The sequence below is a fragment of the Hylobates moloch genome, unplaced genomic scaffold (genome assembly GCF_009828535.3).
Source record: "Hylobates moloch isolate HMO894 unplaced genomic scaffold, HMol_V3 SCAFFOLD_16, whole genome shotgun sequence".
Classification (NCBI taxonomy): Eukaryota; Metazoa; Chordata; class Mammalia; order Primates; family Hylobatidae; genus Hylobates; species Hylobates moloch.
This window is the reverse complement of record NW_026652291.1, coordinates 69574796-69587003: the sequence shown is the minus strand read 5'-3', so window position 1 is coordinate 69587003 and position 12208 is coordinate 69574796. Positions and strand designations below refer to the sequence as shown.

At 36.9% G+C, this 12208-nt stretch overlaps 1 protein-coding gene across 3 annotated transcripts in view; it reads right to left on the bottom strand.

The window, feature by feature from the left end:
- Nucleotides 1-12208, bottom strand: part of AKAP6 (A-kinase anchoring protein 6) — a 621223-nt gene that overhangs the window by 82425 nt on the left and 526590 nt on the right. The gene's annotated exons all lie outside the window — the stretch shown is intronic.

The window sequence follows — 12208 nt, the reverse complement described above, 5'->3', positions numbered from 1 at the left end:
CATTGAGATACCTTTGCAATTATGTTCTTCCAGTTTTTTCCTTATTTGAATTTACTAACAAAGTTACATTTAAGTAATTTAAGAGATCAGTTAAGAGTAGAAACATTCATTCTCTGGTTTCAGAGGCCAAATGCTGTTCTGTCTGATTTTCAAGACAATAAGTAAAGGTGGGTAAGATCTCTCTTTCCTCTTTCTAGGTTAGCATGACAGCCCTTGACTTCCATGAATCTGGTCTGTCTGACAGCAGCAATACAAACACCACATAGAAAAAGAGTACACAGCTGTATCTCTGCCTTCTCAAATCAAGGGCAGAACTCTCTACTTCATAGGAATCATTCACCATCTTCTTCTAGCAAAATACGTAATCAGAAAGAATTGGGCTGCTATTCCATAGAAAACTGCACCGGGACTGCCTGTAAAAATGTTCTGTGGGTCTTCCCACCACCCTTAGACAGTAGTGTGAATAACATTTATTTATAATAAATCTATCTTTGAATTTCAACCTTAACCCAGCCAATTTTTCTTATAAGGCAGTTCTGAACTGTTTCCAATTATTTAAAATTATTTCCAAAGAAGTGTTAGGTGACGGGGTTTTAATAGGTGGTGGGAAAAAACCTAATAAAAGACTGTTGATGAATATACGTGGTTTTCTTTTGATGGATATACATAGTTAATATAATAGTTTTTTTTAAAAAAATGCATCTATGATATGTAGAAAGGATTAAGTCCTGTTTGATGTCTGTTGAATTTGAAAGTGTTTTGTATGCTTTTGTTATGGTTAGACTGAGTTACTGTAATTCTTTGTTTGCAACTTTGCCAACCGCATCATTACTAAGTTTGTAATGGCTCCAAGTTAGAGCAGCAGGGATGATCCAGGCACCTGTAGGAATCATGGCTACTTTTCTTATATATCAAAACTGCTAAAACATTGTATCCTGTCTTGCAACCTCATCTCCTTTAAATGTGGTTTTGGGGTCAGAGGAAATGAGATTACTTATGGTACCATTTGAAATTGGTTATAGTGGACATGAGAAATTCCCCCTAAAAGACTTGATAAAATTGGTCTTATTTTTATTTCTGAAAATTATGCACTGAGGTTTTAGGAAACATTTCTTAAAGCATATGAACTGCTTAGCTCTTTTCTTCCTTTATTCTGTAAAAGTACATTAGTGACATTCCTTTTCAGAGTAATTACTTGTCAATGGTGCACATTTTATTGTTAATTTGAAATGCTTTTAAAGGCCCTATTCTATAAATTTTAATTTCCAAGATTTAAAATGTTGACTCCCTGACTTCCTTCAGCTGGCTGTCAAGTATTCAGAATGGAATAAGGAACAAAAGTGTAAACTATGTGCTTTTCTCTTTCACGTAATAGACCTTTGACCTAGGGACTTTGAGTCTACCTAGGGGCAGATTCTGAAACAGTTTCTAGGTGTGACTATTGGCTCTATCACTTACTAACTTTATGACCTTGAGTAAGTTACTTCAATTTTCCCCACCTCAGTTTTCTCATCCATAATAGCGGATGGGGCAGAGCAAGATACCAGAATAGAAGGCTCCCTAATCGTTCCCCTTGCACCCCTTGACAAGTACACCAATTTAACAATGATCCACTCTGACTGTCTTGCATCTTAGATACCAGCTCAACCACAGCAGGACAGGGCAGCAGTCAAAATTTTAAAGCCCCCATTCCAGGCCCTAGCTCCCAGATGACATCTCTAGACATAACCCTAGGACAGAAGGAAACCCACTACCTTGAAAGGAAGGTCCCAGTCCTGGCAGCGTTAATCACATGCTAACTGTAGACCCTTTGAGCCCTGAAAAACCAGCAGTAATACCCAGGTACTATGTAGAGGGCCTTGGGTGAGTCTCTGAGACTTGCAGCTTCAGGTGAGACTTAACAGATTTCCAGGTGTGGTGGCTACAGGGCAAAACTCCTTCTGCTTGAAGGAAAAGTAAAAGGACTTAGTCTCGCATCTTAGATACCAGCTTGGCTACAGAGGGGGTAGAGTACCAAGTGGGCTCTTGGGGTCCCCAATTCCAGGACTTGACTCCTAGATGGCATTTCTGGACTTGCTCTGGGCCAGAGGGGAGCCCATTTCCCTGAATGGTGAGTCCCAGGCCAGGTAGCATTCACCATAAGCTGACATAAGAGCCCTTGAATCTTAAGAGAACATCGCTGGTAGTCTGGCAGTACTCTCCATGGTCTGTGGTGGTGGCCGTGGGGTGAAGCTCCCCTGGTTTTGGAAAAGGGATGGAAGAGTGGGAAGAACTGCATCTTGTGATTTGAGTGCCAGTGCAGCCACAGTAAAACAGAACACCTGGTAGACTTCTAAGGTTTTCAACTCTAGTCCCTGATTCCTGGAAGGCACCTCCTGGACCCAACCGGGGCCTGGGAGAACTTGCCTCCCTAAAGGGAAGCACACAGGTAGAGCTGGCTTTGCCACCTGCTGACTGCAGAGCCCCAGGGCCTTGAGCGAATACAGGCAGTAGCCAGGGAGTGTTTGCAGCAGGCCTTGGGTGGGACCCAGTGCTGTGCTGGCTTCAGGTCTGAACCAGCACAGTCATAGTGGTGGTGGCCATAGGGATGCTTGTGTCTCCATCCCCAGCTTTAGGTGGCTCATAACAGAGAGAGAGAGAGAGAGACAGACAGAGAAAGAGAGAGAGACAGAGAGAGAGACAGACAGAGAGAGAGAGAGAAAATGAATGAATATTTGTTTGGCAGAAAGTAAGGGAAAAAAACAAGAGTCTCTGCCTGGCAATCCAGAGAATTATCCTAGACGTTGTCCAAGACCATCAAGCCAGTACCTCTTTGAGTCTGCAAGAACTACAGCATTACTGGGTTTAGGGTGCTCCCTAAAGCAGATACAGCATAGATCACAACACCCTAGTCGTTTCAAATATCTGAAAAGCCTTCCCAAGAAGAACAGGTACAAACAAGCCCAGACAGTAAAGACTACAGTAAATACCTAACTCTTCAATGCCCAGATACCGAAGAACATCTACTAGAATCAGCACCATCCAGGAAAACATGACCTCACCAAATGAACTAAATAAGGCACAAGGGACCAGTCCAGGAGAAACAGAGATATGTGACCTTTCAGACAAATAATTCAAAATCGTTGTGTTGCAAAAACTCAAAGAATTCAAGATAACACAGAGAAGGAATTCAGAATTCTACCAGATAAAGATTAAAATAATTAAAAAGAATCAAGCAGAAATTCTGGATCTGAAAAAATGCAATTGGCATACTGAAGAATGCATCAGTCTTTTAATAGCAGAATTTATCAAGCAGAAGAATTAGTGAGCTTGAAGACAGACTATTTGAAAATATACAGTCACAGGAGACAACAGAAAAAAGAATAAAAACAATGAAGTAGGCCTACAAGATCCAGAAAATTGCCTCAAAAGGGCCAATCTAAGAGTTATTGGCCTTAAAGAGGAGGTAGAGAGATAGGAATAGAAAGTTCATTCAAAGGGATAATAAAAACAGAGAACTTCCCAAACCCAAAGAAAGATATCAATAAGTACAAGAATATTACACCAAGGACCGGGCGCAGTGGCTCACGCCTGTAATCCCAGTACTTTGGGAGGCCAAGGCGGGTGGATCACGAGGTCAGGAGATTGAGACCATCCTGGCTAGTGCAGTGAAACCCTATCTCTACCAAAGATAAAAGAATTGGCCAGGTGTGGTGGCGGGCGCCTGTAGTCCCAGCTACTCATGAGGCTGAGGCAGGACAATGGCGTGAACCCAGGAGGTGGAGTTTGCAGTGAGCCGAGATTGTGCCACTGCACTCTAGCCTGGGTGACAGAGCGAGACTCCATCTCAAAAAAAATAAAATAAAATAAAATTTTAAAAACCCAGAATATAACACCAAGCAGATTTAACCCAAAGAAGGCCACCTCAAGGCATTTAATGAACTCCCAAAGGTCAAGGATAAAGAAAGGATCCTAAAAGTGGCAAGAGAAAACAAGCAATACAATGGAGCTCTAATATGGCGGGCAGCAGACTTTTCAGTGGAAACCTTACAGGCCAGGAGCAAGTGACATGACATATTTAAAGTGCTGAAGGAAAAAAACTTTTTACCCTAGAATAGTATAACTGGCAAAAAAAATATCTTTCAAACATGAGGTAGAAATAGAGACTTTCCCAAACAAACAAAAGCTGAGGGATTTCATCAACACCAGACCTGTCCTACAAGAAATCCTAAGGGGAATACTTCAGTTAGAAAGAAAAGGACGTTAGTGAGCAACAAGTAATCACCTGAATGTATAAAACTCACTGGCTACAGTAATTACACATAAAAACAATACTTTAACAATGCAACTGTGGTGTGTAAACTACTCTTTTCCTAATAGAAAGACTAAATGATGAACCAATAAAAAATAATAACTTTTCAAGACACAGACAGTACAATAAAATATAAACAGAAACAACAAAAAGCTAAAAAGCAGGGGGAAGAAGTTAAGGTATAGAGATTTTATTAGTTTTCTTTTTGCTTGTTTGTTGGTTTATGCAAACAGTATTGTTCTTATCAGCTTAAAATAATGGGTCATAAGATAGTATTTCCAAGCCTCATGGTAACCTCAAACCAAAAAACATACAAATGGATACACAAACAATGAAAAGCAAGAAACTAAATCATATCATCAGAGAAAAACACCTTTACTAAAGGAAGACAGGAAGGAAAGACGAGGAAGAGAAGACCACAAAACAATGAGGAAACAAATAACAAAATAACAGGAATAAGTCCTAACTTATCAATAATAATGCTGAATGTAACAGACTAAATTCTCCAATAAAAAGACACAGAGTAGCTGAAGGGATGAAAAAATAAAACCCATTGACCTGTTGCCTACAAGAAATACACTTTGACTATAAAGATACACATAGACTGAAAGTATAGGGATAGAAAAAGATATTCCATGCCAATGGAAACCAAAAAAGAGGAGTAGCGGCTATGTGTGTATCAGACAAAATAGATTTCAAGGCAAAAACTATAAGAAGAGACCAAGAAGGTCACTATATAATGATAAATGGGTCAATTCAGCAAGATGATACAATTTAAAAGATGTATGCACTCAATACTAGAGTACCCAGATCAATAAAGCAAATATTATTAGAGCTAAAGAGAGACATAGGCCCCAATACAGTAATAGCTGGAGACTTCAACACACCCACTTTCAGCACCAGACAGATTTTCTAGACATAAAATCAAGAAAAAAACGTCAGATTTAGTCTGCACTATAGACCAAATGGATCTAATATATATTTTCAGAACACTTCATCCAAGAGCTGCAAAATACACATTTTTTTCCTCAACACATGGATCATTCTCAAGGATAGACCATATGTTAGATCACAAAACGAGTCTTAAAACATTCCAAAAAAAGTAAATAATATCAAGCATCTTCTCTGACCATAATGGAATAAAACTAGAAATCAATAACAAGAAAAATTTTGGAAACTATACAAACACAAGGAAATTAAACAATATGCTCCTGAATGACCAATGGATCAATAAAGAAATTAAGAAGGAAATTGAAAAGTTTCTTGAAACAAATGATAATGGAAATACAACACACCAAAACCTATGGGATACAGTAAAAGCAGTACTAAGAGGGAATTTTGTAGTTATAAGTGCCTACATCAAAAAAAGAGGAAAAACTTCAAATAAACAATATAACAAAGCATCTTAAAGAACTAGAAAAGCATGAGCAAACCAAACCCAAAATTAGTAGAAGAAAAGAAATAATGAAGATCAGAGCAGAAATAAAAGAAATTGAAATGAAGAAAAAAATACAAAAGATCAAGGAAATGAAAAGTCATTTTTTTAAGTTCAACAAAATTGAAAACCTTTAGGCAGACGAAGAAAAAGAGAGAAGATCCAAATAAATAAAATCACAAATGAAAAAGGAAACATTATAAGTGATACTTCAGAAATTCAAAGGATCATTAGTGGCTACTACGAGCAACTATATGCCAATAAATTGGAGAACCTAGAAGAAATGAACAAATTCCTAGACATATACAACCTACCAAGATTGAACCAGGAAGAAATCCAAAACCTAAAGAGACCAATAACAAGTAATGAGATCGAAGCCATAATAAAAAGTCCCCAAGTAAAGAAAAGCCAGGGACCCGATGGGTTCACCACTGAATGCTACCAAACATTTAAAGGAAAACTAAAACCAATCCTACTCAAACTATTCCAAAAAATAGAGGAGGGCATACTTCCAAATTCATTCTATGAGACCAGTATTATCCTGATACTGAAACCAGACAGAGACACATTAAAAAAAAAAAAACCTACAGGCTACTATCTCTGATGAATACTGATGCAAAAACCCTCAATAAAATACTAGCAAACCAAATTCAATAATACATTAAAAAGATCATTCATCACAACCAAGGGGAATTTATCTGAAGGATGCAAGAATGGTTCAACATATGCAAATCAATCAATGTGATCCATCATATCAACAGAATGAAAGATAAAAACCATATGATCCTTTAAATTGATGCTGAACAAGCACTGGATAGAATTCAACATCCCTACATGGTAAAAACCCTAAAAAAATGGGGATAGATGGAACATATCTCAACATAATAAAAGCTATATACGACAGAGCCACAGATAGTATCACATTGAATGGGAGAAAACTGAAAACCTTTCCTCCAAGATTTGGAACATGACAAGAATGTCCACTTTCACTGTTACCAACATAGTTCTGGAAGTCCTAGCTAAAGCGATCAGACAAGAGAAAGAAATAAAGGCATCCAAATTAGAAAAGAAGAGGTCAAATTATCTGCATTTGCAGATATTATCTTACATTTGAAAAAACCTAGACTCCTAAAAAACCTATTCAAACTGATAAATTCAGTAAAGTTGCAGGATACAAAATCAACATAACAAAATCAGTAGCATTTCTATATGTCAACAGTGAACAATCTGAAAAAGAGATTAATAAAAGTGATACCATTTACAATAGCCTCAAATAAAATTAAATACCAGGAATTAACCAAAGAACTGAAAAATCTCTATAATTAAAATAACAAAACACTGATGAAAGAAATTGAAGAGAACACATCCAAAAAAAGAAAAAAGGAAAGATACTCCATTTTCATGGATTGGAAGAATCAATATTATTAAAACATCCATACTATCCAAAGCAATCTACAAATTCAATACAATCTCTATCAAAATACCAATGACATTCTTCACAGAAATGGAAAAAACAATTCTAAAATGTATATGGAACCACAAAAGACTCAGAATAGCTAAAGCTATTCTGAGCAAAAAGAATAAAACTGTATACCTGACTTCAAATTTACAGAATTAGTAGTTAACCAAATAGCATGGCACCAGCCTAAAAATAGACACATAGATGAATGGAACAGAATAAAGAACCCAAAAATGAATTCACACACCTACAGTGAAATCATTTTCAACAAACTTGCCAAGAACATACACTGTGGAAGAGACAGTCTCTTCAATAAATGGTGCTGGGAAAACTGGATCTCTATATGCAGAAGACGAAACTAGATCCCTACCTCTCACCATATACAAAAATCAAATAAAAATGGATTAAGGACTTAAATCTAAGACCTCAAACTATGAAACTAATACAAGAAAACATTGGGGGAAATCTCTAGGGCAGTGATCTGGGCAAACATTTCTGGGGTAATACCTCATAAGCACAAGCAACCTCAGCAAAAATGGACAAATGAGATCACATCAAGATAAAAAGCTACTCGCACAGCAAAGGAAATAAACAACAAGATGAAGACACAACCCCCAGAATGGGAGAAAATATTTGCAAACTACCCATCTGACAAAGGATTAATAACCAGAATATACAAGGAGCTCAAACAACTGTATAGGGAAAAAATCTAATAATATGATCAAAAAATGGGCAGAAGGTTTGAATAGCCATTTCTCAAAAGAAGACATACAAATGGCAAACAGGTATATGAAAAGGGACTCAACATCATTGAGCATCAGAGAAACGAAAATTAAATTTACAATGAGATACCATCTCACTCCAGTTAAAATGGCTTTTATCCAAAAGACAGGCAATAACAAATGCTGGCGAGGATGTGGAGAAAAGGGAACTTTTGTTCACTGTTGGTGGGAATGTAAATTAGGACAACCACTATGGGGAACAATTTGGAGGTTCTCCAAAAAACTAAAAATAGAGTTACCATATGATCCAACAATCCCACCGCTAGGTATATATCCAAAAGAAAGGAAATCAGTATATTGCAGAAATTTCTGCACTCTCATATTTGTTGCAGCACTATTCACAATAGCCAAGATTTGGAAGCCCAACCTAAGTATCCATCAACAGATGAATGGATAAAGAAAATGTGGTACATATACATAATGGAATATTACTCAGCTATAAAAAAGAACAAGATCATGTCATTTACAACGACATGGATCGAACCAGAGATCATTCTGTTAAGTGAAATAAGCCAGGAACAGAAAAACAAACATTGCACGTTCTCACTTATTTGTGGCCTCTAAAAATTAAAACAATTGAACTCACGCATACAGAGAGTAGGGGGGATGGTTACCAGAGGCTGGAAAGGGTACTAGGGGCAAACGGGATGGTTAATGGGTACAGAGAAAAAAATAGAATGAATGAATAAGACCTAATATTTGATAGCACAACGGGGGACTACAGTCAATAGTAACTTAATTGTACATTTTTAAATAACTAAAAAAGTGTAATTGGATCGTTTGTAACATAAAGGGTAAATACTTGAGGGGATGGATACCCCATTCTCCATGATGTGATTAGTACTCATGGCATGTCTGTAACAAAAAAATCTCATGTGCTCCATAAACATATACACCTACTATGGACCCACAAATTTTAAAAATGTTAAAAATAAAAATAAAATATAAATAGGAGATCATACTATAATATGTCTCAGGATGGTGATGAGGAATAAGTAAGTGAATGCAGGTAAAACATTTAGAAAGTGTGCCTCATACGTATTAGTTGTGGTTGTTACAATTATTAAAATAACTTTTTGTCCCCCTAATGCAATTGTAGCATGGTCTCCTTTCTTTAAAGACAACACAGACTGTATCTATTCCCATGCTTAGAATAATTTTTGTAATCTAGAGCAGGGTCAGGAAACTATGGCCTCTAGGTCAAATCAAGCCCACTGCCCTACTTTTGTAAGTAGTTTTGTAAATTAGTTTTATTGAACACAGCCATACTTACTCATTTACATATTGTCTGTGGCTGCTTTTGCACTATGATGGCAGAGCTGAGTAATTCGTACAGAGATTATATTATTATCTGGCTTTTACAGAAAATGTTTGTCAACCCCTGATTTAGAGTAAAACAAAGTTTCAAAGTTTATTTGAAAAGTCAGTGAATGACAGGATGGGAATTTGTACTCAAAGACAATCGTTTTTCCTCTGTCTCTGCTGCTGGTTGCTATGGGGATTCAAACGAGTCACATTACCTTTCCACAGCTCAAATTCTTCATTCATAAAAATAAATACCCACACATATAAGAAGGTAATCATAATTTTCTGACTTATATAATTAGTGTATATTTTAAGTATAACAATATGCATAAAAGTGCTTGGTCAAATTTAAATTATTAAAGCAGATTTGGGTCATTAATCATCAACAAGGTTATTAAATCTAATCCACCACTCATTCACCTTCTTGATGACAAATTCTTGTAACAGGTCTAAACTTGCTCTTCCTCGACTGGTTTTGGGACCAGGACAGCGCTGTGGCCTTCCTTAGCTGGTAATGAATAATATCTTCCCATTTTGACTCTTTAGAATAATGAATTTGGTGATGGGATACAAGGAACATATGATTAAGTAATTATTTTCTTTTCTCTCTGAAGGGTCATCATTTAAAAGTAGTGCTTTCCAGCCAATGGCATTGAAGCTGCACACACACAGCTCAAAGGGGCCCTTTGCCAGCTGGCCTCATTAAATCCCTGACATGCTCTCCTGCATTTTGTTGTCAGAGTGTGTTCATTCCTTGATAATTCTGCATTCCTATCCCAGGGCTCTTAGGACCACACCTTCATGTTTTTCCCTCTTGCTGAGTTTGGACTCTTCCTTTGTTGGGTAGAATTTTCTTCTGTGTCTAATCCCATATTTCTCATACGTATTGCTTAAAGAAAAGGAAAATGTTCCATAACTGGTTTGTCCTTTTTTTCTGAAAACTGAAGATCCTGAGCCCCTGTCTCATTCCAGACCAATCTATTAGAAGGAAACACAGTTCTGTCTACAAAGCTATGGGTTTTCCTTTTCATATGCAGCACCTTCCCTTCCATTCTCCTGGAGTGTACATTGTAGTTTATCTATCGTTACTCTTAGTGTCATATAAAGGACTTCAGTTCTGTTAAAAGGCTGAGGATTTATAGGATAAAGAATCATAAAGCTAAACCCCGTAGATAAAGCCTGTCCTCTTCTGTGTGACCAGTCATGGCAGGAGACCTTTAGGAACCCATGAGAGGCAGAGCATGGCAGAGGGTTTCCCCTATGTAAAAAGGTTCTTCAGTCACTCTCCTGTCTAAGCTGTTTTATCACTTAGAAAGGCAGAGTGTACCTGTTCTTTGGGTTTGTGGCAAGTAAAAAACTTTTACTCTGTACATGCTTATTACCAATTATAATTTTGACAGGTTACAAACATTATATTACGTTATTATTATATTACAAACATTTGCTTCCATTCTTCCAGTGAATGTGGTAATACACAGAACACTGGATTAATCACATACCAAACACTAAGAGTAAATAGCTCAGAATTATTTAAAATTCTGGCTGGGAAAGAGATTTATTCCAACAGTCATGAATAAAATTTTCTTTAAAAACAATAAAAAAGTGCCATTATGCTAGATCCCCCTAACTTATCTGATCAAACTCCTCAAGGTCAACTTTAGAAAGGAACTAGTTTCAAGTCATAAAGAAAAACATCAGGGCTCCATAATCTCAAAAAGTTTGAAAAGTTTCATTAAAAGATCTGAAGATTCCATCTCCCTGCAGTAGAGGTTAGGATGAGTGAAGTAGAGATAAAATAGCAAATCATCTGGGTATTAGATTTTAGACCATAAACCCATTTGCTTTGGCAAGACACTTTAACTTCCTCAATTAAGTGGCAGAAGAGGAGGTTTTCAATGAAAGCTAATTTACAGGTGTGCAATGCAGATAGTTTATTGGGAAGTATTGTGGTCTTGTCTTTGAGGGTGCCTCCACTAGGGTTATAGAGGTGAGCAAGATGACTCTGCCTGTTTGGCAGAGAGAAGGTGAATCACATGTGACTAAATTTTCTGACAGATTACTGGATGATTGCAGGCAGGGTGGGATGAATAAAACCTGGTCCTACAATGCTTTGAGAAGAAATGGTTGCTGGTTCCAAAAAGTTCTTTCCTTCTTGGTTTTCCTTTTTCTCCTCTTTAAGATTTCTCACGATGAAGATTTATTGCCACCAAATTCAAATTCTGCAACCCCAAAGCCTCAGGCTGACACTAGCTAGAACCCAAATAATGACTGCATTTATGGAAAGATTCAAGCAGTATGGGCTAGGTTGGGCAATAGGGGAAAACATTCTAATGTTAAATTGCTTTTAAATAGATTATGTGTAAACAATAGAAACAAACCAGGGGAAATGCCTCTCCATGGACATACAGTGAAAATGAATAGTTGTATGGCTGAGGTTGGTATATTCTATAATGGAATATGCCTGTAATGTAGGAATTTGTTTTACTTTATTTCTTCCCTCCATAAATAGTTGACTCTTTCACATGTAAAAATTATGTTTCCTTTTGTTAGCAGTAATGGAATTCGATTAAATCATGTGTCCTTATCATATCAATTTGTGTAAGTATTTTTATCCAAGTTATTTCTAGAACATTTAAGTCTGTCCTTCAAAGGCCTTAGTAATCTTTAATGTTTGCTGGTCTGCTTTTAATTCATCAAAGTCCTCCTTCGACAAGCATTGCAGAAAACACACATGCAGCAGAGATTTCCCCTCTACAATGTATAGTTGATATGCTTAATGTTCATCTTTATACACACAGAGGCATATAAGAAACGTGGAGGTTGTCTATAAATTCAAGGAAACATTTAGGTGCACAGTGATACACAGATACATGGGTATAATACTTTATGTACTTGATAAATATTTCATCCCTACCATAAAAAGGGCTTTTTATCAA